Genomic DNA, 26364 nt, shown 5'->3' on the forward strand with positions numbered 1-26364 from the left:
AACCAATGTTTTGTGCATTTTATAATGGGCTTGTTTCTTATACAAAAGCCCTCAAAGTGATTAAAAATGTTTTTTTTTTTAAATATATTTCTTCATGCACCTGTTCTGTATATTCTATTTTCTAATGCAAAAATGTACTGATATTGCCACGTTGTTTGTACATGGCTAATTGTTTTAATTAAAAAAATAAATAAATACACTCCCTGAACTTCCCACTACCCTGTATCTAGCTCCAGATATTTAGCATGCCAAATATTTCACGGGCATCGGCAATGCATTGGCGATTCCCTCAGATCACGTCTTAAATAATTCACACTGCGTGATTGTCACTCGCCTACGATTTCGGGCATTTGTCTGTGATTTCGCAAAAGCTGTCGACGAGTGAAAATCAATCGTGCAGTGTGAACTTGACATTAGTGACACCTATTGGGTTTAAGTCTTTGCTTTGCCCCGCCTTAAAAATGTTACTGACCAATCCTACCTTAGCAATCGTTGCCATCCACAATGAGACGAACTTTTCAGTCTTTTCTAATGCGAGGATATTTGTATTTGGACTGTTTTAAATAATTTTATTAAAATGATCTGTAAATATGGCAAAATTTTGTATTGTATTTTGATTTTATTAATTGTGTTTTATTTATTTATATTTGCTATTTTATTTATTTATTTTTCATATTTCTACTTTTATATAATCTATTTTCATTATTTGTATTTCCAATTTTTTTCTATCTATCTATCTATCTATCTATCTATCTATCTATCTATCTATCTATCTATCTATCTATCTATCTATCTATCTATCTATCTATCTATCTATCTATCTATCTATTTATATATTTTTATATTTCCACTTGTTATATTAATTATATTTTCATTATTAATTTTTATGGCCTATTTTACTTATTTATAGATCTGGGCCCGTATTCTTAAAGATTCTAAGAATCCTCTCAGAGAGCTCCTAACTTAGCTTGAAAATTTCTAACTAGGAGTCTTAGCTTAAAAGTGATTCAGGAGCAATCTGAGAGCAACTCTGAGCGAGGAAAAGACAAAAACTTTTACCTTAGTGAGGAGGCGGGGCTGACTCCGTTGCTAGCGGTGACACAGTCTTTTGAAGACTGTGATTGGTTGGTTGTCCAAGAAGGAAATAAAAGGGCGCTTTTAAGAGTAGGGTTTATTATAAGCCTTCACTTTGAAATTACAGGTGTAATTTTTCCTGTTTTACCGTTCTCTCTCTCTCTCTCTCATGATACTTAACGTATTTTATAGGAAATTAACAGCGACACAAAGTTCTGAAAGTGCTGTAACAGACCCAAATCATCGCTGCTACATAGTTGCATTTTCCCATTTGCCAGATATGTTAATGTAGTGATTAACATCCATTTCTGGGGCTATGGCATTTCTGCGCGGTGTCGGAGATGTTAGTGTGTCTCTAATAAAATCGGTCACAAACATGATCCCTGCACGATCTAATGTGTAGCGTCTTAACTCACTGTCATGCATTGTGTGCAACACATTTCTTCTCCCTCTTCATGTTTCGTCCATTTTCTCCACTGCTAAAGAAACTCTTAAGCCCCTTAAAAGTCCTTGTACTCCTAACAATTTTGGACCTTAAGACCTCTTTTAAGGGTTAAGATGCTTTTTGAATTACTTTTTTCTTTACTAGGATCTTTTCTTTAATTTTAAGGGGAAACACCCACATTTCTTCGAATTTTGTTACTAGGAGCAACTCTTAGCGCTAAGATTTTTCATGAATACGGGCCCTGGTTTATTATTTATATATTTATTATTTTTTATTTATGTTTATTTAATTGTATAGGTTTCTTTTTTCTTTTCAAACCTGTAAATAAATATTAAAAAAGATGTGTTGTGGATGAAACGGATATGTCATAATAGATGAAATTCATTCCTATGATTTGCTCTGTAATTAGCAGCAGTGACCAAGGGGGCGGGACTCAGCAAATGTTCATTTGATTAATAATAATTGTTTCCAGCAGGATTCCCAAACATTCATCTATCAAGGTGTGATGAAGTGCGTCACAAGCCTGCCGTTTGTCGTTGATTATAACGCAGTCAGTCTGGTTTTGTCGCATCGCTCTCATTGTAACCGTGACCTCCACAGATGATTTCCCCAGCAGGACCGCCGTCTCTAGAGGTGCTGCCCCATTACCTGAGGGTATCCGTGAGCTTTCCGGACAGACGATTAGTGGCATTAGTCTCGTGGCACGGCAGATCTCACACAGGCTCAGGGATATCAGAGTAGTTTCCTGCACGGCTTAATGAGGTGTGCGTTTCTGCATTTCTGTGTGTGTGTGTGTTTGGACTCTTCATAATGCATTACATTTCTGACATTAAAAATGAATGCTGGCTCTTTATCTCTCTGGTAATATCACGCTGTGAGAGGATGTTGTGTAAACCAGACGCCACACGACCTTTCCTCAACAACAACAACAACAACAAAAATACATACCAAAAAAATGAGATGCTTGAGATCAACGCCACGTGATTTTCATTTTTAGGTTCACTTTTATGTTTAGGTGTGTGTGTGTGTGTGTGTGTGTGTGGCTCGATCCCAGTTTGTGAACTATTCATACTTTATAGTATGCAAGATTAGGATTAGTTGCTTCTCAAATCATGGCCAGATTGCATACTATTTCCATGCTTTCTGGACAAGAATTACTAGGGCTTAAATTCAATCTTAATATTTTTCATTCTTTTAATGGTATTCATCTGAATATTTAGTAGTTTCTCTGAAAAATGCTTAGAAGTTTTTTGTTTTTGTTTTTTTTGTTACATGGAAGAAATAAAACCGTAAAATGTAATGTAAAAGTCATTTTCCCAAACAGTTTTTTCCCACATTTTCCAATAAATGTCATTATTATTATGTTACATGCAAGAAGTAAAACCATAAAATTGTAATGTAAAATGGCTTTTTTTTTCCAAACTAAATTTCACATTTTCCTCTAAATAAACAGAAGGAAGCTATTCATTGATATTATAATATTTCATTATTTTTTATTTATACCTGTGCACAGTAATAGTGAAAACAGTGATATTTACCTACAGATTTAATGCAACACTGTGAAGATTTATTTTGCTTTATTTTTATTAATTAGTAATTGCATTGTTTAATTGTATTATTTTTATTCATACCTGCATACAGTAATAAAGAGTGATATTTTCCTAATTTTTAATACAATATTGTGAAGCTAGTGGTTTTTTTATTGTTTTTGCATTTTATTTTGAATTATTATTATTAATAATTAATTGTATTATTTAAGTGTATTAATATTTGTATTTATACCTGCGTACAGTAATAAACAGCAATATTTATCTAAAAAAAATAATGCAACATTGTGAAGCTAAAAATCATTTATTTACCTTTTATTTTGTTTTATTTAGATTTATTTTTATTATTTTTATTTCATTAATTTTTTTTTTCTGTCTTTTATTTATTATTATTATTTATTTATTTATTTATTTAATTGTTGGTTTCATTTACAATTTTTATTTACATTAGATATGAATTTGACCAGCAAATACATACTTTTCATACTTAGATGTGTGCAAATTGGAATTCAGCCATTGTGTGTGTTAAGCTGTAATTAGTTTTTATTTGCTTTGAGATTGATGGAATCGCCATGCATAGACAACAGACATGTCCTCAAGCGCTGTGATTCCACATCATCATCCGTTTCTGATCTTCTCAATTAAAGAGATCCAAACAAAGTTGCAGCTCAGTGTCGCTGGCCTCCGCTGTCTCGTGGTTTTGATCAGAGCTTCTGCGGCGTCTCAGAGCTCTGGCTGAACACGCAGGTTAGTAATCAGGTCAAACTCTTCAGCTGTGATTCAATGCAAATGGACAGCCGCCCGGTTCCTCCCCGTCCAGTCCTCTTCTGGGAGATGCTGGCTTGCCGTTATCTGACCGCCTTTATTTGTCAAACGCCTCCAGATCTCACCTGCCACCTGAGCCCCTCAATGCTTGAACAGTGCAGGTCAGCTGATGCTAGAGAACGTGGTCGTGTGTGTGTGTGTGTTCTTACACTGTTAGACATGTTTGTAAAGGTGTAGAAAGAGATGAGTGGGAATACAATGATTTGATGGTTTATCTCAATCAGCTCCTTAGTTCAGTAGCCAGTGCACTGGCCTATCTATTTTTATTCATTTAATTATTATAATTTTTTTTTAATTTGTATAATTTTTTTCTTATTTTTTTTCTTTTCAAATTATTTTAATTTTTTCTTCAATTTTTTATTTATTTATTTTGTGGTAGTAGTAGTTATAGTTCTAGACATCAAATGTATTATTTAATTTTATTATATACATTTTATTATTTTTAAATTTATTTATTATTTCTTTATTTCTTATTGATTTCTTATTGGATCATTTTTATTATTTTATTAATTTAATTGATTTATTTTTTCTTATTTTTTCTCTTATTGTTTTTTTAAAGCAGTAGCAGTAGTTGTAAATTCCCAACATCAAATATAGATTGATTTTTATTATAGAGTAGATTTATTTAATTAGTGTTTTTAATATTTATTTTTATTATATTTCATATAATTTCTGGGCAAGTTGGTTAAAAAGAGACATTTTGCTAAACAAAATTCTATAAATATGTATTTATTTATATTTTTTTCAAATATTACAATAACATCTTATAAACAATTATACAATAAATATTCTGTTTATTTATTTACTTATTTTTTATTCCCTTTTTATGTATTGCCATTTACTTCTGTTGGTCCAGCTGAATAGGTCTATTGTAGAGTTTAAGTGGCCTTAAATGTTTCTGTTTCAGGTGGTTTCTCGTTCATTCTGAAGGTGTCACATGTCAGCTTGGCTTCCTGTCTGCTTCACACTTACACCTGAAGGCATTTTAGGGTTCACACGAACCCTTTTCTTCAATGTGATACTTTCTGCTGCTTGATTTCCACCGTGCCATCGAGGTCTCATTTTTACAGCCTCTTTTGTCTGTGACTGTATGTTGGATCTCATTTTCCATTTAACCTGTGTTGTGTGGCGAAGTTTGACCATATAGAAATCCAAAAAGGCCTTTGAGGGGGAAAAAAAAAATGCCCAGCCATCATCACTTTAGGTCAGGCCATTGTCACCTGAAAACCTGCATTTCTCGTTTATTCCTCGCTCCTGCTATAGTGCGTTTTCTCATCTTTGGGTTTGTATCTGGCTGGAAATTGATAAGCCAGAATCCCTGACAGTCCAAAAGGCTCTGTGTGTACGTGTGGATGTGTGTGAGGAGGGGATACAAGCGGCGTTCTTGTTTATCTAGCTCGCCTTTTCCAGATGGCGCTCAGCAGAAAGAATCCACTTCTTGACATGCTCTCTTTCTCTCTCTCATTATTGGCCGGCTGTGGGCTCTCGCAGGAAACCGGGTGAGTTTTCGGGGCCAGACTCTGTCGCCGTGAGGGGTGGAAGGTGTTCCTTGCCAGGAGGCGTAAAAGTACAGGATGTTTGGGTTTAAGTGTGTCTGTAAACACCCAGCCTCTTTCTTTTCACCTGAATGGCTTGCGATCCATTACGAATAATGGATATTTACAGGTTTTAATACATCAGCCATGCTGCAATCCTTTTAAAACAATCATATGTCAATAAATCAATAGCCTGATTTATTCAAAGCAACCCAGAGTCATTTGTGCCATAAGTGTGCATGCATTTGTTATGCATGATGTTTTGAAATGGCAGCTTTCACGCGACAGGCCTGTGCAGATTCCTCCTAGCGGATGTTTATTTCGGACAAACTCTAGCCTACAGCAAGTCTGCTTCACCATTGGCGGTAATCATGGTCTATTTTTGAACAATGCTGTAGAGCAGTGTGCTCCTGGAGATCTACCTTCCTGCAGAGTTCAGATCTGACTAATCAAACACCTGAACTAGCTAATCAACGGCGGCGTCTCAATTTGCATACTTGCACTAAAAATACATACATACTTTGGAGTTTGTAGGACTGAACATCAGTATTGGGAAAAATGTGTCACAGAACATTTTCTCTCTATTTGCATTGGAACATTAGCATTAGCCAAATGACCTTATCGCATATTGTTTCCGTTTGCATGTAGCTAGACGACCTTATTGCATTGTTTCCATTTAAAGGTGAATGTTAGCATTCACTAAATGAACAAATTGCATATTGTTTCCGGTTGCACATGAACATTATCACTACTGAAACAGCTTTATTAAAAATAGTTTGTTTACATTTAATCATCAGCTAAATGATTTTCACATTTTTCTGTTTGCGTGTGAATATTAGCATTAGATAGATGACCTTATTACATTGTTTCCATTTGCATGTGAATGTTAGCATTACTGAAACAACCTTATTACAGATTGTTTGTTTACATTTAAGCATTAGCATGGCTTTATTGCATATTGTTTGTTTGCACGTGTACGTTAACATTAGCTTGATGACCTTATTGCATCGTTTCTGTTTGCACTGTAATGCTAGCATTCACCAAACTAACAGATAACAGATACTTGTGCACTATTCTGTGATGTTTTGTAGTATAAATAGTGAGAGTGGTGAAAAAATTACAAAAAGAAAAAGTGCACTTTTTAAATACACTTAAAATAACCGAGAAAGAAGAAGAAGAAAAAAAAAAAACATTTAAGCACTGGCATTAGCTAAATGGCTTTATCACACATTGTTTCAGTTTGCATGTGAAAATGACCTCGATTCACTAAATGAACATGTCACGTATTATTTCCATGTGCATGTGATTTATTACCATTAACGAAACAATTTTATTACAAATTGTTTACTTTTAAACATTAGCAGTAGCTAAACATCTGAGTGTTAGCTTTTTTATGAATGTTTCCATATGAATGTGAATTAGCATTCACTAAATGAACATTTTTCCATTTGCATACAAACATAAGTTAACAAAATCAATTTATTACAACTTGTATGTTTACTTTTAAGTGTTAGCATTAGCTAAACGGCTTTATCACATTTTTTTTTCTGTTTGCATTTGAAAGTTAGCTAGCATTTGCATGTGAATGTTAACATTTACTAAACAACCTTACTGCATTGTTTCCGTTAGCATATGAATATTAGCATTCAGTAAATGAACACATCACATTATTTCCATTTGCATGTGAATATTAGCATTATCGAAACAACTTTATTACAAATTGTATGTTTACTTTTAAGTGTTAGCATTAGCTAAAGGGCTTTATCACATATTAATTCTGTTTGCATGTGAATGTTAGCATTACCAGAGCAACCTTATTGCAGATTTTCTTTTTACTTTTTAGCGCTGCCATTAGCGGAGTCATTCCTCGAAACCGGTACGATTTGAGTCCCTCTGACCTTTTTAAGCTTTTTTTTTTTTCTATTGGGTCACCAGAATCGATTTTTAAAATCTTTTTGTATTAATTGAAATGTCTCCTCCTTTAATAAGGTTTAAAAACATGACATGCATTTTTGTTTTTTCAGTTGACACCACCTATTTTGTCATGGCTCTCATGGCCTTTTATGAAAGTGTACTTGGGATATGAATAATAAAATTAGAAAAATGTCCATATATTTTGCTATTCTCATAAATATCTATTATGAGAACTAAATATATCTATTAGTTTGCTTTTTTGCTGGTAATGTTTTAAAAGTAAATTCATGATTATTCATTAAAATCATATTATTTAGTTCCGTTCCTCAGTAACCCCTCAACCCCGTTACACAAATCATTCTCCTCCCCGTAAAAATAATGAACTGATCCTTATGTTACATTATTAACAGGAAGTGACATCATATAGCTCTTCTGAACAACCCTGTGAGCAGACATAGGCAAGTTACCACCTTCTTTTATAACTATAACTTATTTTTATTGTGATTGTCAAGCTTAATGACTCAACCCCGTTACATCAAATAAAGATAAATTATTACTTGTGAAAATTATCTGTTATTTTAACAATATACATGATTTCTTAATCTCATGCATACCATGTGCTTTCCTGTTATTCAATACATTTAGGGCAGGGGCCATTTTGAGTGCAAAATCACAACCCCGTCACACTCAACCCCGTTACTTATTTGATCATAACGGGGTTGTGTTTTTAACACTTTGGTTCTGAAGTTATTTAGTAATTTAAATGAATTATTATATTTGATCAAGAATCTTATACCACATGCATATGTTGAATGTAGTAATGTCCATGTTAAAGCTATATGTGTGTCTGTGTGAGAACGTGTTCTGCCAAGATTTTCACATCACAGTGTTAAGTAAATTCTACAAACAATACCAACCTATGACAACGTGAAGTTTTTTTTTTTGAAATTTTTGCAAATTTATAAAAAAATAAAAAAATCACATGTACATAAGTATTGCTGTGTACTTTGCTGAAGCACCTTTGGCAGCAATTACAGCCTCAAGTCTTTTTGAATATGATGCTACAAGCTTGGCACATCTATTTTTGGGCAGTTTCTCCCATTTTCCTTTTCGAGACCTCTCAAGCTCCATCAGGTTGGATAGGGAGCGTCGGTTTTCAGATCAGGTTCAAGTCTGGGCTCTGGCTGGGCCACTCAAGGACATTCACAGAGTTGTCCCGTAGCCACTCCTTTGTTATCTTGGCTGTGTGCTTGGGGTTATTGTCCTGTTGGAAGGTAAACCTTCTGCCCAGTCTGAGATTCTGAGTCATTATCATTAAGGCTATCTCAATATTTTGGTGCACTGAGCTTTTTTTTCTACTCTGACGAGGCCCTCAGTCCCTGTTGCTGAAAAACAGCCCCACAGCACAAGGCTGCTACCAGCACACTTTACTTTTGGGATGGTAGTTTGCAGCTGATGAGCTTGAAATTGAAATTGAGGTTTATCAGCACTGAAAAAAATAAGTTGTTCAATTTACTTAAAAAATATTTGTGCAAAAACTTGCAAAAGAAAAATTAAGTAAAATTTAAATAAGGAATTAAGTAAAATCTACTTAACTAAGTTATCTAAAATTAGTAAAGGAAATAAGTAAATTTAATGTGGCCAGGTAGAGTTTGATGAGTAATTTCTACTTAATTATTTTAAGTTTACCCTACAATGCTCAAGTACACATTGTGCACATGATACACAATGACGGTGACAATCAGTAAATGGTGTCTGAGTATGAATGGGTCATTTTGAGTAAATAATGAACTCCAGATGTCACAAAACAGCAAGCTACTTCACCTAACAACAAAAGCAATCATAAAACAGTGTAAATACATCTCAAAAACAGCAACAACAAAAAAATTACCTTATTAATTATTCATGCCCAAGTGCATGATGGGAACAATGGGATCATGATGTTGATATTTACTTAAACAATATTTGTAAAAATAACAAACAATTCCAAGTAAAATATACTTATAAGTTCAAACTTTAAATTCTACAAGCTTAAATTGAGTACTAATATTGAATTTACTCTCTTTAAATTCTTGCCTGAACTAAATTATTTAATGTAGAAATTGCATTTGTTTTTCTGTAGCATTTACTTCACCACAAAATCATTTTTATCAGTGAGGCCAGAGAATCTTGCTTCTCATAGTCTGAGGGTTCTTTAGGTGCTTTTTTTTTTGCAAATGCCAAGTGTGTTTTCATGTGTCTTCACTGAAGAGAGGATTGAGTCTTGCCACATTGTTATAAAGCCCAGATCGGTGTAGTGTTGCAGTGATGATTGTCCTTCTGTAGGTTTCTCCTATCTCCATATATGATCATGGAGGTGGAGGATGATCAGGTTCTTGGTCACCAGTCTAACCAAGGCCCTTCTCCATCAATTGCTCAGTTTGGTCAGGAGGCCAGCTCTAGGAAGAGTCCTGGTTGTTTCAAACTTCTGTTATTGAGGGTAACAGAGACTACATGCTTCTGTGAACCTTCAATGCTGCAGAAATTTTTCTGTACCCTTCCCCAGATCTGTGCCTCGATACAATCCTGTCTCGGAGGTCTACAGACAACTCCTTGGACTTCATGGCTTGTTTTGTGCTCTGACATGCACTGTTACCTGTGTTTGCCTTTCCAAATCATGTCCAATCAACTCAATTTACTACAGGTGGACTCCAATCAAGTTGTAGAAGCATCTCAAGTATGATCAGTGGAAAAAGAATGCACCTGAGCTCAATTTTGTGTGGCATGGCAAAGGCTGTGAATACTTTTTTTTTTTTTTTTTAATAAATTAGCAAAGATTTCAAACTAACTTTTCACATTGTCATTATGGGGTATTGTTTTTAGAATTTTGTGGAAAATAATGCATTTAATCCATTTTGGAATAAGGCTGTAACATAACAAAATGTAGAAAAAGTGAAGCGCTGTGAATACTTTCCGGATGCACGGTACAGGGGTGTTGTATGTTGGTGGAAAACCAGAGCCTGTGTGCTTCAGCACCATCTCCATGTGGAGATCTTGAAAGAGGTGTGCACCAGATATTGAATGCCACACAAGTTATGTGTTTTATTTTGATGACCTATTCAGTCAGTTTGTAATGTTCTAATGTATACTATGTTATTGTCGTTTTTCCTGCAGTCGGGTTAATAAAACTCAGTTCAATTGTAATTTATATCTGTTGTCTTTCTTGGTCACATAATGAAATAGTGTGTTTATAGAAAATCTTAGTGAATGAGTAAAAAACAACTATTTATATGCTAAGCTGTATTTGTCTCTAAGTAATTTAATGTTTGTTGAACTCAGTCTGAAATGTTCAGAGCAATCATAAGAATACTGATTTAGTTCAAATTCTGAAGTTAACCCACTTCTTTGATCAAAAACGCTGAGGTTGCTGTCACAAAGTTCCATTTCAGGCTTTAGTATAGCAAAAGTGTGAGATTTTATGTAACTTTTTTTTATATTTGCAAATACTGAATTAGTGTGAGGGACATCTGATTAATAGGAAAACGTTGATTTCATTACAAATACATATTATGATCATATTCAGAGAGCTCCCATAGTGTCAATAACGGGGTTGAAGATAAATAGTGCCCATATCTTAAAATAATGACCAATAATAATAGGGATTTGATGCCTGAGGTGGGAAAATATGTTTTTCAGGAAGTTAAATATGTCATTAATGCTGTGGGATGTTCAGAAAAGTTATATTTTTTGGGAAAAAATCTAAAAATGTTTGTGGAATGACTCAGCTAAGTAAGTGATTTTATCACATAGGCCTATTGTTTCCATTTGCGTGTGAATGTTAGCATTCATTAAACGACCTTGTCTCCATTTGCATGTTAACATTAAAATTAACTAAACAAACCTATCATGTAGTATTATTTCTGCTAGGTTGTGAATGCTAACATTAAACAGCCTTATCGCATATTTTCTGTTTGCATGTGAACGATTCAAGGCTAGCAGGAGCTAAATTCATTAGCATAAAATCCATTGTAATACTTAACATGTAGGCTAGTAGGCTACATTAAAAATACATGTTGAAGTGCAGTGTTAGTCTTAACATTTTAGCTAATCTCATTCATTTCATTTTTGATAAACTGGGTTAGCATATTCTACACTATATACTGCAGAAATAGAGTAGTATACTGTTCTGAACTATTATTGTATACTATTTTAGGGCAAATATTATGTAAATTGGGCCGCAGTGCTAGTTTCCTGCAGAGCTTAGTTCCAACTCTAATCACACACCTGCCCTAATCAAAGTCTTGTGGTTCAAATTGACAGAAAAGTGTTTATACAGGGCTGAAACTAAACTTTAGCATGCTAGAAGCAGCTCTTATGGAGGGTTTGATAAAAAGGTATCCATTGAGATAGTGGATTCACAGCGTTCTGTGACGTAGCGTGAATGCTAGTATGCATCTGGCCTGCGTTTCTCAGCAGAAAGGTTGTGTGCTTCTTCTCCAGAGCGTAATGCCTCGGTCACAGGACATTGAACGGCCTTCAGAGGTCTCTGTGTGTCATCTCATCCTTTGCTTTGTGTATTTATTGGCTGTATAACTAGCCGTCCTGCAGGTCATCAGGTTGTCGCGTACTGTTTGAATGTTGGCTGATTGAACAGGTGTTGGTCTTGCGTTTTTTTTCTGGGTCCTGTATTGATAGATGTTCGATGGGTCCGTCAGATAAGGAGCGGCATGTCACAGGCCACCGATCCGATGCTTATCTTCACGTTCCACCACTAGCGCAGTGCTAATGAGTGGTAGAAACCCTCAAAACCAGTATTGAGCTCTCTGGCTGCCGATATGTTGACTCTGCTGGGAGGATTGTTTGCCTCAAGTGATCGTGTTTGTGTGGTCACGCTGACTGAGAGGCTGTTATGTCATTTTCTAAGTTGGTGACTGTCTTAGCAATTCCCCGGGGAGATTTTAACTTTATTTACTTTATATGTACACTGATTTTACAAATAGAAGTTTTAATAAAATAAAATAAATAAAATGCATTCATTGTTATGAATTATATATAATATGCACTTATTATTATTATTTTGCATGCATTAATAATAATAATAATAATAATGTACATTATGTAGGCCTGTGTGTGTTTATATAAAATAATACAATTAATAGTACAATAAATTCATAAACATGGATACAACATTATACATTGTTAAATAAATATACACTACTGCTGCTGTTATTATTAATTTAATGTTTGCCTATATAAATAAAAGATGTAATATTATATATGTATAAACATGCATTATATAGAAGTATACATGTTTCTGAATGTATTATTATAATAATAATAATAATAATAATAATCACCATCATTGTGGTTTTACTATACTATAGTAAGTATAATTTTACTTTACGTTTTATTATAAAGCATTAACAGTAAATTAGCATAACAGCTATAACATGAATGTATGAGGCCATATGTGTTTAAGTTGATGAATAAATGTATTTATGAATGGCTTTAATATTACATAGTTAGTATATTTTACTATACTTTTTACTATAAAATATTATAGAAAATAGTATAATATTTCTATTAAACCATTTAGAATGGCATACATCATACTATATTTAGTGACGTATTATGTGCAAAGTATGCATGTTTTCTGTATGCAAAAAAAGTGCCAAAATATTTAATACCACAAGGCCCACTGTCAAATATTAATAAATAAAGAAATAAATATATAAATACTACTACATACATTATGCATTATATATTATACACACTAACAGACTACACTTTTATAATACATTTATTATTTATATTTGTGTATCTAAATTATATTATATTATGTATGTTTGCGTGTGTACGTTAATGAATAAATTGCTTTATAAATGGAATTATTTTCTGTATGCAGAAATGTGCAATATACCACTGCACTAAATATGAAGTCATGAGACTACAACACACTACTGTTGATGCATGTCTACTATTTCACTTAATACTTACAAAAATGAGCTGTGTACAGTGTGCAAAACACAGTATTCAGTAAGTAGTACGCTAGTATTCCATTCGTTCAAAACAGCCACCATGTTGAGCGTTTCTCTCATTAATTTTTCATTGAATGGTCTGTTTCCTCCTCATACCCTCTCCAGCTGTGAAGAACACTTTGATTTTTGGTTTGTTCGTGTCACCATAGTGTTAGCAGGTGTCCCAGCAGCCCTCCTGAATTATCCTTCATGGACCATTGAAGTGTCTATCGAACAAGCACGATTCCACGTTTTCACGCTAAGCCTGCAATAATTTCTGGTGAAAGCGGCATTTACTGACAGGCCAATAGAAGTTTTCATCGAACAAAAGCTCCTGACATCTACAGCTTGAAAGGATCTTGATGGAGGAACGAGATCTGCGAGTGAAGCGAATCAAAACGGCAGGTTAATATTCAGGTGGGTTGAGCGTAGGCTGGTAAACTACAGGAAACTCTTGCTGCAGGGCGAGAGTTTTCCCTGCTGAGGGATCATGCATTTACATGAAGCTTCAGTATATTATAGTGTCTGGAAAAGTCACTTGGCACAAGGCTTTCATATCCCTTCAAACGCTGGCTTTCTTGGATGCCCTTTGCTACCCCCTCGCAAGTTTGCCGTCAGAAATCCTCTCGGATTCGCTCAGAGGGCAGCGGCTCTCAGCTACATATACGCTCAAGAAACTTAATTCAGGATTGAGAGGAGAAACTGTTTTCGCTTAAGCAAGCGATGTCTCTCCGGGTCATGTTCCTGTCTCGTTTCAGGCTCGTTCGTTCACTTTTTTTCCTTTATTCACAGGCTTGCATTCACAGACCCCAAACTGTGAATCCGCGAATTCACTCAACACTCCAGTGAGTAGTAAGGCTCGATTCCTCTTTTGCTCACCTTTCTCGCTCGTACTCTCGCCTTCTAATTTCTCTCTCACTCGACTTTCTTTAGTGTGGAGTCTCCTGTGGATTTCCACTCCATCCGGATGTTTGCCTAGAGACTGCATCATGTTTTTTTCCCCTTTGTATAATTCTCCTCATCAAATCATTAAAGACTCCTCTTTATCTTCCTCGCATCATTTCTCACATTTGTGTGAGAAATGCAATTTTTGCAGTGTAATCTCAACCTCATTTTCTTAATCAGTGTTTTTGTCATTTCAGGAAAAATATTTAATCATCCTTGGAAGATAAATTGACTTGTTAAAACTGGTTTTTGGAGAATTTAGACAATTAAATTTTTATTTTTCTAATCCAATTTGAATAAACAAATCTAATAAATATGTAGTGAGGTATATGCTAAATAGAAAATCATTAAATAATTCAATATGTGTTCTCTGAAGACAAGAAATACTGATTAGGATTTTGTATTTTATTTTTTTTGTTCACCAAAGCTGCATTTATTTGATCATAAATACAGATAAAACAAATATTATGCAAAATATTATGATTTTAAATGACTGATTTCTATTTAAATATATTTATAATGTTGTAACTTCTCTTTCTTTCTTGTTTTCAGATTAGCCACATATGAGGGTTTTTCACTAAAATCAAATAAAGCACAAATATGAACTTCAGCAAACAGTATTTCTTATCACATTTATTCACCCAATGAGAATATGTTCTTAATTATATACGATAAAGAAAATAAAAAAATAAGTCTCGAAACCTAGTCCTTGATTTTACACCAAAGAAATAGTCATAAAGTTCTTATCTGAGAAACGATGATCCATCATGTGGAAAAAAATGAGTTACTCGTTCCGAAGAAAAACATTGAGTCCGTTTAAATATGTTGCTTCGCTTTATAGTTGACAACTCTGACTGGTAACGTTAGCTGAATCAGCCTCCCCAAAGGAATCCAAATCAAAAGCTTTTCCACTCCAAACAGTACTCAGTTGAACACAGTCTCAATCAGACATGTATCCAAAATACATCAGGAAATGAAAGAGGAGAAAGAAAAAAGTCCTTCTGAAAAAATAGAAAATACCAAAAACAAATATAAGTATTCCTCCCACATTATAAATAACAGAAGACGACAATATTCCATTATACTCGCATGTTGAGCTTAAAACCAAAGGTTTCTCAACTAGGACTTTGTAGACCTACAGTTCAAAGTAGCCACCAAGAAACATGTGTTCCCTCTACCCAAACTGAACTACTTCTTCAGGCAATTGCTCACCTGATATACAATCCAGGTGAGTCTAACAAGCGCCCTCTAGTGTCTTGTAGTATTACCACATAATGAATTCTTAATTGCAACAGCAAAACTGTGACAGATATTTCACTCTGTTACAATGTAGCCTATTTTTTTTTTCCTGTGATGCAAAGCATCATTACTCCAGTCTTCAGTGTTACATGATCCTTCAGAAATCATTCTAATATGCTGCTGAAGACACATTTCGTATTATTATCAATGTTGGAAACAGTTGTGCTACTTAATATTTTTGTGAGAACTTTTACATATCTATATATATTTCAGGATTATTTGAAAAATAGAAAGTTTAAAAGAACAGCATTAATTTGAAATATCAATATCTTGTAACATTATGTATCTACTGTCACTTTGATCATTTTAATGCATCTTTACTGAATAAAAATATAAATTTCTTTCAAAAAAAAAAAAACATGCTGGCCCCAAACTTTTGAACTAGTGAGTATTGTGATGCATATTGTTAACATAGTATATAATTACTTCTATGCTAAAATTATGGTCATACTGCCCACCCCTGTTTGAGATCTACTTTAGACAGCTTGACGCTTGTAGATAAGGGACAAGTTGAAACCATATTTGTTTAGGATTTGCATTGGCAGCTTTTAATACCATGTGAACCTTGAGTGATTTTAAACAGGCTGCTGTTAGCTGATTGATAACGTTTAGCACAACATGGCTGCAGTTCCACTGGGGCTGCAAATGAAAGGATGAAGCAATACTGCACATCACTGAAATCCAGCACTGGGTCCAATACCGAGCCCTGGGGGACACCGTAATGGCTGCATGTACCGCAGATTTCTTTCTGTTGCACTGCTGGAGCTAATGGGGCGGCGTTTGGGTGAATGTTTGAATCTCACATTACTCACAATCTGCCTCTCTAATGGCTCTTCAACGTTTTAAATCGTTTTCACTGCTAAAACAAGCTCTTGGCGGCTCCTCGATTAGGGCATCAGCGGACGTGTAATGATTGTCTGCATTGTTGTTTTTCATGGAAACATTGATATCTGAAACCATGCTTACACTGAGTGAGACAAAGGGTCAGTTCACTACAAAGTTTAGTTTAAGAAGTTTAGCTGGTTTAATCTAGTGTAACTAGATGCTGTTTAACCACTTCGTCATGCATATTTAAATGAAGATGTTTTCAGAACTGGCCTGGAAAAGGTGGAACCACAAGCATCCTGTACACTTCAGTATGTGTGTAGTAATCGAAACCGCGTGTCTGTATCATTCATTCACACAGAGGCACGCAGAACATGCAGGATTCTTATTTAAATAGTATTTTTGCAGCTAAATATTCACAAACACTAATCCGTATCGCATTTTGATTTAAGTGTACTGACCTACTTTTTCATTTATCCATCCAAAATTTAGCAAATTCTCTGAGATTCCGTGTTATACTGTAAAGTCCATTATTATGACTGGATTCTGTGATTCCATCTGTGTTTTCTGCATCGCAGAAATCATACCGTTAACTGATTTGTGCGATTCCTGTTATTGAATCGGGTGCAAAAACAATGCAGATGTTATTGTTATTAGCAGGTGCAATCCATTCTTAGCGAATCCCTCATCTAAATATTTACAGAGTCATATTCCTCTTGCTCTGTTCATTCTCTAGCTATTGTTGCGAGATGGGTTGACGCTCTGGGAATGACTTACAAACAGATGTGGTCCAGCTTTGCTCCTTGTTGACGGACTCCCGCTGGTTTTGGCTCGGATTCCAGTGTAGGAATCGTCACATCCAACACCTGTTCCTCTGCTAAGCACCTTCTTGTCTTCTTGAATGATTTGCTCTCTCAGGGAAATTTCTGTGAGGCTTTATCTGTTTTCTTCCTCGTCTATCTCTCTCTCTCCCTCAATCTCTTCTTCTCCGCTTAAGCTCATTAAATGTTTCCGAGAGAATAGGAAATCAATGGCGCATATGGTGTGAGAGAACTTTTTTCTTGATTTGTTTTACCCTGTATTTATCTGTTTTCACATATCTCTCTCTTGCCTTCGGTTTCTCTCAGTGTTTGGCAAGATGAATTTACTTGAGAAACAAAATTGTGGAAGATATTGAAGGGGTAGTGCACTGAAAAATTATGTCAGAAATCCATTTTCAGGTGAACTCTCCAATCTTTGCAAGCAAGTTAATGCTTAAAATGAGTTTGCCATTGGGGTAAGACAGACTAAACTAATTTTAAGAGAGTGTATCTTGAATTAAATCTTAATATCCTATGCAATTGTGCTTCTCAAGTAAACCTTGATGTTTAGACATTTGTACCAGAAAGCAAGACAAATACTGATTAAGAAATTTTTTTTTTCTTTCTAGGTTTTCCCACTCATCAGCTTCTGGGGCAGCAGACTGTAAGGTAGGAAAATGGTTGTTTTCAGTTCAGATGTGCTCTTCATCTTGTTGGCAGATGAGCCACGGCTTGGCGGCTCGTCCGGTGTTTCTTGTTGAAATGGCTATGCAGCACTTGGTTAGGTTCCCGCACGACCTTTATTCATCCTGACACACATCAGGCTTCTGGATTGCAGCGGAAAGAGCTGCTGGAATGAAAACGAGAATGTGTCTGATCGCTTCAAATGTTTATCGTTTCCCCCCCTCTCGTTTAATCATCCTTACTGGCTCTCTCAGTGCTGAGCTGTGGGTTTGATTAGTCAGCCTAGTGGAGGATGACAGCATGCTAAACTGCCTTTCTAAAGTGACTGAAATCAGGCTTCTTCCTTAATAAGATACTTCATGCCTTGGGTCTTACTGTGCATGATTTATCAGGTTACTCTAAACAAAAACTAAATAAAAATGACCTGGGCTGCGTTTTCCAAAAGCATCGTAAGCTTGAGTACATTGTAGAACCAGTGAAGCCAATGGAGCTATGATCAACTTAGGCTTACGATGCTTTTGGGAAATCTTAACCAATAATGTCAAAATCTTGAGCTCCAAGAACCAATCAAATCTTGTGTGGGCGTGGCTTGGTTTAGTTCAAGATTTATTACTGAATTTTTTTATTTGCTTGGTAATATGCCACGCAAGCAAAATCGAATGTCTTCCAAATGGCGTTTCATGCATTTAAACACATTTTATTTCTTGAATTTCCAAGTGAAATGGGGGGTGGGGGGGTGGGGGAGGAATGTATGGTGGGAGTCTTGGGACTTTATTTTACATATTGGGAATTGGGTTATAAAAAGTGGCTAATACATTCTAGAATTAAGCCAGATAGAAAGTGTTTTTGCTAAAACTGTACCTTACCATTCAAAAATTTGGGATTGGTAAGATTTTTTAAAAATGTTTTGGAACAAAGTCTTTTATGCTCACTAAGGCTGCATTTATTTGATTAAAAAATACAGTAAAAATGGTAATAATGTGAAGTATTATTACAATTTAAAATAACTGTTTCCAATTTGGATATATTTAAAAATGTAATTTATTCCTGTGATGCAAAGCTACATTTTCAGCAGCAATTACTCCAGTTTTCAGTGTCATGTGATTGTTTGAATATTATCAGTCTTGAAGACAGCTGAAAACATTGTATTTTTGAGGAAACCATGGGTTTTTCAAGATTTTTGTGATGAATTGAAAGTTTAAATGAACGTTTATTTAAAATGGAAATTGTAACATTTTAAATGACTTTAATGTCACTTTTGACCAGCTTAATGTGTCTTTGTTGAATAAAAGTGTTAATTAAAAAAGCAAGTCTTACTGACCCCAACCTTTTGAATGGTAGTGTATCTCTGGTTATTCGTTAACATTATGCCAGTGAAAGTCATTTCAGAGGCGGAGCCAGCTGTTAGATTGTAATGAAAGGTTACGAAGACAACTAGCTTCTTTGGAATAATGTGCACCAATGAATCGTTCACATTAAGACCAGGAACGTGTATTAAGAAAGCAAACTGAGAGCATTTTGACATATTTCCTTTGTAACTTTAATCCTTCTTTGTCTCTGCAAGCTTGGCTCAATATGATGTACTATAACCTGAGCGTGTAAACACACACACACACACACAAACACACACACAGCCTCAGCACTTTCCAGCGTTCTGGCCGTATTTCAGGCTTCTGCTTCGCTATCAGCAGTGGAGCAGCTTCGCTCTCGCTGTTCGGCCAAGCCTGGGAAACAATACGTGCTGTTATTTATTTATTATTTTCAGAAAGAGGCCGTTTGTCGTTGTGTTGGGGGGAGCGAGCATGTGTGTGTGTGTGTGTGTGTGTGTGTGTGTCAAGCTGTCGGGCAAGTCCAGGCACAGCCCATTGTGAGGAATAATGGATGCTATGGCCGCTATCGCAGGAGTTATCTCCCTCACACACACATACAGGGGCTTGAGGAGCTGGTGATAAATGACTTTGAGACTCGCTGTCTGCAATCAATAAACCACTAGCAGCAGATGAGTGAGACCGAGCTGCCGCTCTCCGTTTCTACTTTACTTCTCCCCATCTGCTCCGCTTTGGCTCCTTCAGTCGCTCTTGTCTCGTCTCATCTCTCATTCTCTTCCCATCTGGTCTCTCATGATCTGCAATACTTTTCTCATATCATATCTCACTTATGCTATCTTTTTACGTCTCCTTAACTTGACTTGTTGCCCAATCTCGTCTCATTATCTTCACAACATTTATCGTCTCACTTCCGCTCTTCTTGTCTCTTATCATGCTCTCATCTTTTCTTATGTCATGTCTCAATGTTTTTTTTTTTTTTTTCTCATTTTCTCACCTTGGCTCTCATCATTTTTTTCATCTATTTGTTCTCAGCTAATATTTTTTCTTATATTATCATCTTTTTTCTAAAAATGTCTTGTTTTGTTGTCGTCTTTGTACTGCTTCATCTCTCTCTCTCTGAAAGTTTCTTGTCTCATGTCTATTGTTCCTCTCATCTGGTCTTGTCTCTACTTTTCTCATCTCATCCTTAGGTATTTTTCTTGTTTCTCAGGTCTCATCCCTCATTTTTTTTCATTTTCACATTTCATCTTTTCATTCACATTTACTTGTCTCTTTTCATCTCTTATTTTCTCACCTTGATGCTTTTCTAATGTCTTTCACTCTGGTCTTTGCTCGTTTTGTCACAGCTTGTCTTTCTGGTCTCATTTTTTCTTCTTTCAGATCTTTTCTTTTCCAGTCTCATAATTTCATCTTTTGCTCTCATTTCATGTCTTTTCTCATCGTTTTGTCTTTCTAATCTCATTTCTCTCTCGTCTCATCTCATTATTTTCTCTGGTTTTCTTGTCTCGTAGATTTTCTTGTTTCTTTGCTTGTCTCTTCTTTTGTTAAAGATGTTCTTTTCAGGTCTTTTTATTTCAGTCTCATATTTCTCATTTCATCTCTTCTTTTTTTTATCTAGTCTTTCTCACATCTCTGTCTCTTCCTTTCTCAGCTAATTTTCACTTCGTTTTCACATCACATCCCTGCTTTTTCTCACTTATCTCAACTCATTTTCTTTTATTTTCATGTTTTATCTCTTGTTGTCTTAATGCTTTTCTCATGTTTTTATTTATTTTTTGTCTTGTTGCTCCACCTCTCTCTGGTCTCTTTTCTTTTCCAGTTTCATATCAATTTGTCTTTTCTGGTCTTGTCTCATTTCATCTGCTTTCTCATCTCTTCTCTTCTTCCTCAACTTTTCTCTCACTCACCTCAACTTCCACTGTTTTCAAATCTCAGTTTTTTTTTTTTTTGCTTCTTTTCTTATCTCAGTTTTCACTTGTCTCAACTCATTATCTTCTCATTTTCACATCTCATCTCGTCTCTGCTTTTCTCACATATCTTGTCTGATTTTTTTTCTTGTTTTCACGTCTCATCTTTTGTTGTCTTGTTGCTTTTCTCACTTCTCTGCTTGTTTTGTCACACTTCTTTCTGCTCTCTTCTTTTCTAGTTTCTCATCATTCTGTCTTTTCTGGTCTTCATGTATTTTCTCATCCCTTCTGTTTTCATCTAACCTCACCTTTCTCAACTCGTTTCTCACTCGTCTCATCTCATTGTTTGTTCCATCTCATCTTGTTTCTTTTTTTTCTCTTTTCTCACTTTCTTTTCTGTTCCATAATTGTTTTCTCGTTTTCTTCGTCTTAACCTATCTTGTCTCATTTTCTGGTTTTCATGTTTTGTCTCTTATTTTCTTATCTTGTTGCTTTTCTCACATCTTTATCTTATCTCTGCTTGTTTTGTCACAGCTCTTCTTTTTGGTCTTTTTTGGTGTTTTACACCAAATACACTCATATCTTCTCTTGTCTCTTTGTTTTGTCTATTCTTTGTAGGTCTCTTTTCGTTTTCAGTTTCTCATCATTTTGTGGTCTTCTGGCCTTCTGATTTTTCTCACTTAATTTCTTTATTTTTTTATATCTAGTCTTTCTCTTCTCTTCTTGTCTCAACTCTCATCTTTTCACATCTTATCCCATCTGTTTTTTTTTCTAGTACTTGCTCTTCTCATTTCTTACTTGTCTTATCTCTTGTTTTTCTCATCTTGTCTCTGCCTGTTTTGTCACCGCTCTTGTTTTCTGGTCTCATCTCTTCATGTCTTTTCCAGTCTCATCTTTTCTGGCCTCTCTTCTCCTCTCTAATCGTCTCTCTTCACATGAATCTCACCCGTGGTCATATAGGTCTTGTTTGAGGGGCGCAGGTGATTGCTGGTCAGTCACACACACACTCGCACATCATTGTTCAATTACTGACACTCAAATGCACACAGAACGGCTCAGATGCGCCGCTAGCGTGTGTGTGTGAGTGTTTCCAGCTGTAGGGATTGATCGCGGAATGAAAGTGTAATGGGAGATGAGCTCTCATCTCAACCCTCACTGGAACAGAACAGAGATTTGGTTACAAACACCAGCCATATGACGCATGCACACACGCGCTCACACACACACACACACACACACACACACACACACACACACACACACACACACACGCACGCACGCACAGCAGCACGTGTGATCACAAATCTCCAGACAGCGTCACACACTCTCAGAAATCTTCAAAAGAAAATTGTGAATGCTAATCAGATGTTTTTGTCTATTTCTGGCATGAGAATACTCTAATGCTCGGACTAATTAAGCCTTCCATAATAAACCTCCTCCATTCTCTCTCGCTCTCTCTCTCTCTCACACACACACACACACACACACACACACACACACACACACACACACTCAGTCCTGTGCTGACACTCCTGCCAGAGGACGTGTTGCATTTCATCTCTCATTCTCTTCTCATCCCATCTCTTCTGTTCTCACCTTGCCTCACTTTTCGTGTTCTCATCTCGTCTGATCTTGTCTCTTCTCACTCTGGTGTTCTGGTCTCTCATTTACTTTGCCTTACCTCTCATTTTATCATCTTATCTTCTTTCATGTCATCTCGTCTCATCTCATTTCTGGTCTAGTCCTGACTGCTCTTGTCTCATCTTTCATTCTTGTCTCACTTGTCTTTTATTCTGTTGCCTTTTTGTTTGCCTTGCTTGACTCTTTTTTTTCTCTCGTTTTCTCACCTCATCTCTTATCAGTCATTTTCTCAAACTTTCTCATCTTTTCAGCTCTTGTTTTCTCATCTCTTCTCATGTTATATCATCTTTCTCACCTTTCGTTTTATCTCTTCACGTTTGGTTCTCATCTAGCTATTTCTCCCGTTTTCTCATCTCTTCTCGTCATTATTTAATCTTATCTATTTCTCACTTTCTTATCTTTTCTCACCTCATTTCATTTCTCATTTTCTTATCTAATATCTTCTCAGTTGTGTTCTCATCGCTTACCATATCTTGTTTTCTCATCTCTCATTTCTCATCTCATCTGTTGTTTTGTCATTGTAAGTCTTCTCATCTCAAACGGATATAAATCCGATTTTCAATTCCTGCGCTATATTTAAATTTAACAAAGTTCACGTCAACGAAATCAAAAGATAAGTGCTGCATTTTATTCATTATCAGCTCATTTCAAGATCAAAGGAGAGCGCGCGGCATCAGCACTGGAAAGAGAAGTTTGCCTTACTACTTTTTAATGAAGATGATTGTGTTGACAAAAGTGTTTGTGTGTTACTTTCAGTTTCATTCGCGGCAGTTTGCGCGTCTGCTTGTTAAAGAGATACTCAGCTACTCGTCCGCGGCGATGCCACAGTTGCCAACTCTCGCGAGACAAATAAGCAACCGCAGCTTCAAAAACAAGCCCTATATATATATTTATATATCAATAAAAATGATAAAATAAAAATAAAATTATATATCAAAACAAATTATATATATATATATATATATATATATATATATATATATATATATATATATATATATATATATATATATATATATATATAATTTGTTTTGATATATAATTTTATTGATTTTATCATTTTTATTGATTTTATTATGATTATATAATATATATTTATATATTGTTTTGATATATAATAATTTTTTTTTTTTATTATCATCAATATTATTTATTACCAATAAATGAGCCTGCAACATATTACACTGAAACCATTCTTTTATCTGAAAAGCAAAAACAGAAGCTATTTTACAAAAACTGCAACAAAAGTGGGAACAAAACTCGTCTCCAATCACCTGTGAGCAGAATAGGATTGGAGAGATGGAAAAGGAGAAAAACACAAGAGCTTCAAAGGGGAGCTGTAACATAGCCACATATTTATAGCCTAAAATGTATAGGGGTCATTCTATGGAAATGTCCATTTTTCTGTCCCTAGCCTTAGAAATATTACACTTGTAAAACACTTGGTTACAATTTTTTTTTAAATATATATTTTAAAATCAAACAATGGAACAATATTTGAACAATTACACCTTCTTGAGCCATCAATGTGGCAATATTTGTTTTTAATTAATTATAAAGAATTCCAAGCACCACAAAACTGCTCGTCCCCACAGCCACATACAGAGGCAAAGTGCTTTATTTTGAGGTCAAAAACAGGTTTTTCTTCCATTTTAAAATAAAATAATGTATACATAACTATGAAATAAATGACATAAAAAACAAAATGCAACATAAATATTATAAACAAATATATAAAATATGATATTAAATTATAATATTATATTAAAAAAGAAAATGATGTAATATTATTAAAAAGATTTTTAAAAATAAGCTGTCATTTATGTGTATTCGTGAAGTCAAAAGGTAATCTAATAATGTGGTCTAAATTTAAATGTTAAAAAAAGAACTACATTTTAAGACATCTTGCCATACCAGGCTATTCGAACCAAATGTAGGCTATTTACTCAGTATTAGGATATGACTACTTGTTTTTTTTATTACAAGTGATAATTTTATGCCCGTGATAATTAATACATTACAAAAACATTGTAAAAATTAGGCTAAAAGAAAGTCATCCCACTCTATGTCTACGTCTGTCATCGCTTGGATTACAGCGTCACGCACCGCCTTTTTGAATGTGATTTTTCTCCAATGAGGGGGCGGAACATTTGGCAAATTAAGCTACAGCACTTATATTATTGCACTGGTTGGCTATTATCTGCGAGCAGACAGAGTGTCAATCAATGCACTGGAGAATACGGCGAACATAAATAAAGAAACGAAGTTGCTTGTCAGATTTCCCCAACAAGCAACCATATTATTTTAAATAAGCTTAAAAAACCGCAACCCGCGACCAGGGATTTCCCGCAACTTTACAAAAAAGAAGCCCAAAGTCGCGTACAATACGCGGACTTGGCAACTGTGGGCGATGCGTGTTGCATTAGCGCAGTCATATCTGACTATAATGTCATAGTAACACGGTCTCACACATTTATTATTTTTTATATTTTGGGAGGAGTAAAATTTACATATGTGGTTTCAACAACCAGATGCATTTACACATGTCCAATTTCGTCTGGAATGCGGCTCAGACCACCTCCTGAAGTGGTTTGAGCGATTGGATTTATATTACAAAACGCATGACCAAACGTTTTACACAGCTCCTATATATTATGAAGTTGTCTAATAGATTGTGTTTAACACACAAAAGAGTGACACAGAAGTATAGAAATTCTACATTGACTTAAAAAAAAACAATTGCGCTGGTATCGGATCGGATCAGAATTGGCCGATACTCAGAATTTTCTGGATCGGATCTGAAAAAATGTTATCGTTGCATCCCTAGTATAAACCCTTTTTGAGCACTCCCGAACACCGTAAGATAACTGTTGGACGTCGGTGTAAAAGAGAAGAAAAGCACGTACTAATTTGAAATGGGTCTTTATTATGGCAGCAGCAGGTATGCAATACAATTTTAAAATGTGTATTATAAACAGATATATCACGTATAATTATATATATATATATATATATAAACTATTTTATAGAGTCTATTTTACAATTTTTAAACAGGAGATTTAAATCAAATAATAAATAGGATTATATATTATAAAATATACTTGGAATAATAAGAATACATTTTATATAATAATAAGTATTTTAAAATACATTTTACACAATAAGAATAAATTTGTAAATAAAATTAATTTTATTTACAGCAGACAATCATGTGACTGGCACACTGTAAAAAAAAAAAATTGAGCGAATTAAAAAAAAAAAGAATTTACCAGCTTTTTTTTTTTGTAAAAAAAAAAATTTTTACTCAAGATTTTTGAGTTTGCTCAACTGAAGCTGGTTCCTTTGAAAATTTTAAGTTGGCTCAACTTTTTTTTTTTTTTTTTACAGTGTAGGATCACAGAACTCGCTCCTCCTCTGTGAATAAATCGCCATCCGAAGTTTTATCACTGAGGTGATATGTAAATTTATTTTTACAGATGTCCATATGAGAAAAAAATACCGTCTGAATCGGACTTTAGTCATCATCTCATCTCTTGTTTTCCTTTCTCATCTCACTTACAATCTCGTTACGCGTTTCTTTCTTGTTATCTTCTCACCTC

General features: G+C 34.9%; 1 protein-coding gene across 1 annotated transcript in view; it reads left to right on the forward strand.

The window, feature by feature from the left end:
* The window catches only part of plxnb2b (plexin b2b), a 202569-nt gene that overhangs the window by 26968 nt on the left and 149237 nt on the right, over window positions 1–26364 (forward strand). Inside the window, 1 exon segment of the mRNA XM_058766494.1 lies at window positions 17835–17874. The gene's annotated coding sequence lies outside the window, so the exon portion shown is untranslated.

Source organism: Onychostoma macrolepis, chromosome 25 (genome assembly GCF_012432095.1).
Source record: "Onychostoma macrolepis isolate SWU-2019 chromosome 25, ASM1243209v1, whole genome shotgun sequence".
NCBI classification, from domain to species: domain Eukaryota; kingdom Metazoa; phylum Chordata; class Actinopteri; order Cypriniformes; family Cyprinidae; genus Onychostoma; species Onychostoma macrolepis.